The sequence below is a fragment of the Phyllostomus hastatus genome, unplaced genomic scaffold (assembly GCF_019186645.2).
Source record: "Phyllostomus hastatus isolate PE091 unplaced genomic scaffold, TTU_PhHast_1.1 phas_scaffold_78, whole genome shotgun sequence".
NCBI lineage: Eukaryota > Metazoa > Chordata > Mammalia > Chiroptera > Phyllostomidae > Phyllostomus > Phyllostomus hastatus.
In genome coordinates this window covers 24,570,617-24,573,410 of record NW_025334041.1, presented here as the reverse complement: position 1 = coordinate 24,573,410, position 2,794 = coordinate 24,570,617, and the positions used below count along the sequence as shown (strand labels likewise).

The 2,794-nt window shown below is 38.4% G+C and overlaps 1 pseudogene; it reads right to left on the bottom strand.

The window, feature by feature from the left end:
* Positions 1–268: 268 nt before the first annotated feature.
* Positions 269–938, bottom strand: LOC123811193 (annotated as a pseudogene).
* Positions 939–2,794: the final 1,856 nt, after the last annotated feature.

Sequence of the window (2,794 nt, the reverse complement as noted above, 5' to 3'; positions counted from 1 at the left end):
GAAAGCAAATACAACAGGATAAATAAAGAATGGAATGATCAAGATTAATGGGACTCTAACTGGATGCACCTTGCCATTGTTCCCTCCTTCCCATACCCTCAATAATCATATGAGACTTCAGGCATGCACTACACAGATACAGAATTCATTTGTTAAATATTGCCCTTCCCTTGCCCTCTGCCTCCCACATACTCCCTAGAGTATTACAGGCAGGAAATATCTAACTACTGAGAGGAATTCCTAAAACTTTTCCATGGTAGAATTCCAGCTAGTACAAAAAGGGTCTTTCTCTTAAGGGTTTTGGGGACCTAGACAATGCAGTTTTATTAGTAATGGTGATGTTTGGAGCAAATTCAGCTCCCGGATCCACATGGTTGAATGCAGAAGGGGTTCCACCAATTGCCCCATTCCTTCCATTGTAGCAGCTTGGCCCTTTCAGTAGTTGGTGGGGACAATCCCAAGGTTCCATCTGGCATCATAGTGGCAGGTCCTGGAGGAGTTGGGGTATAAGCAGGCACAGGAGCAGGGGGCACGGCACCTCTGTTATTTATGCCCATAGCACCTCCCATGGCCATCTGTCCCATCTGTATCTCCTGCTCTCTCACATCAGGGAAGGTTCCCTCGAATCCTTCCTGCTGTCTCTACATCATTTCTTCCGGCTGTCTCCACATCACTTCCTCATGGTGCCTGTGCTCCTCTTCCTGCCTGAGCTCCAGTTGCTTTTGTTTTTGCACCTCTTGGTTGTACAGCTCTTCCATCCTCCGAAGTTCTTCTTGACATCTCATCAGATCCTGCCTCATTAGCATGACCTGGTGGGCATGGCGAGCAGCCTCTATCTCCATCTCCAGTTTCTTGAGAGTTTCCTTGATGTTAAGGCCCACTTGGTCCTGCTGCTGTTTCTCCATCTCAATGAGTGCCTTCCAGAGTGAAACCGTCATGGTCAGATCGGCACATAAAGTTTTCTATCTGACCACAGAGTCAACCATGTCACCCAGGGCTGCTTCTCATTATTATTCAGGGGAAAATAACCTGGGGTTAGGGGAAAAGAAGGGAAGAGTGTTTTCACTGTTATCAGTGATGCTATTATACTAAATTCTATTATGATTAATATAGTTCAGGGTCATTCTCTACTAAAGTTAATATTCTTAAAATTGAACAAATAGTAGTAATACTGAAAATGTTATAAGCATTTTAACCTAAATTAAGAAACAGAATTTGTAAGTGTATATGTTTTTATTTATATGGAATCATGATAAAATAATGCTAATATAAAAAATTAGCCCTGGCTGATATGGCTCAGTGGATTGAGTTCCAGCCTGTAAACCAAAGGGCCTCAGGTTCAATTCCCAGTCTAGGGCACATGCCTGGGTTACAGGCCAGGTCCCCAGTAGGAGGCGGCAGAGAGGCAATCATACATTAATGTTTCTCACCTTCTCTCCCTCCCTTCACCACTCTAAAAATAAATAAATAAAATCTTTTAAAAAATTAATTAATCTTTTAAAACATCCAGGAGATCTGGATCCTGTCAATACACTAACAAAGCAGATCAAACCCTAAAACCTCCCATTCGATCTGACACAGCTTTTTGCCTCTGTACAACATTGCTTTTATTCCCCTCATCATATCATTATTGGGAACAATGCTTGTTTCATTTCCAGAGCCAATGGCATCTGTTAGATTAAGTGACAGCATTAAATTATTTTCCTATGAACTATGTTTATAGTAACTTTTTTATAACAGTACATACAAACACATATCTGTGGTTTGCTTAACAGGACACCATAAAGATGAATTGTTGCTTAGAATGGTTAAAGAAAGTAAACGAAGTTTATGCAGAAGAGCCATTCAAGTGCTGTAAATTGTTGAATCTCAATTCCACAGCCATCTGTCATCGCTACTGTCTTCAAATAACACACGAATGGTCTTGTCTTTAATGACTGAGACACTAAACTTGTGATATTATGGTTGGTGGTATGAAAGAACATTAATCATGTTAACTTCAATAAAGAAATGCATACACATTTTGACATGAAGGAATGTATGGAATATGGCATATGGTTATTATATAACACTGTAATTGGATGTTTTGACTGGATATTATATGCTAGGTTGTATTATATATACTTTATGTGTTCAGTTGAGTCCTATTATCATGACTGCAACAATTTTGTTTTAGAGTTTTCTTCAGAAAGTTTCTATTTAGCCATCAATCATTATATAAATATTGCTTCCTCCATCTATGTCAGGGTGTCATTACAGATGGTAATTATTTTCTATATGTAGAAATGTGTATAATACTGTTAATTTTGAGGCATGTGCACATAAATGTCTTTTTACATTATGGTTTACAGGAACAACTACAAAGGACACATGGACAAAAACAAGGGAGGGTGGAAATGGGAAGGAGGTGTGGATGGCTGGGGTTGTGGGGAGGGGTGGGGCAAAAGGGCAGAAAACTGTATTTGAACAACAATAATACTCAAAAGTACTTAATAAAAAAAGAATCTGAATGTGCTGGAAAGCATTACTTACTAGATTTTGTCATGTCTAATGTGCACTTTTGCCCCAATTTTTGAGAGGAAAATAAGGATGCACATACATGGGAAGTGCCTGAAAAGCCTTGTATCTGTTCTTGTGTTTTCTCATTATTTGTTACATAAAATTTCTTGTACCATAATATGTTCTAAAATAAATGCTAAAATTTATTTACAATGCAAAAAAAAGAAGTTAGTACAAATTGGATAAGTAAATGTTATTTCTGACTTTTTGTTTTCCAGTATAATTAAACGCAATA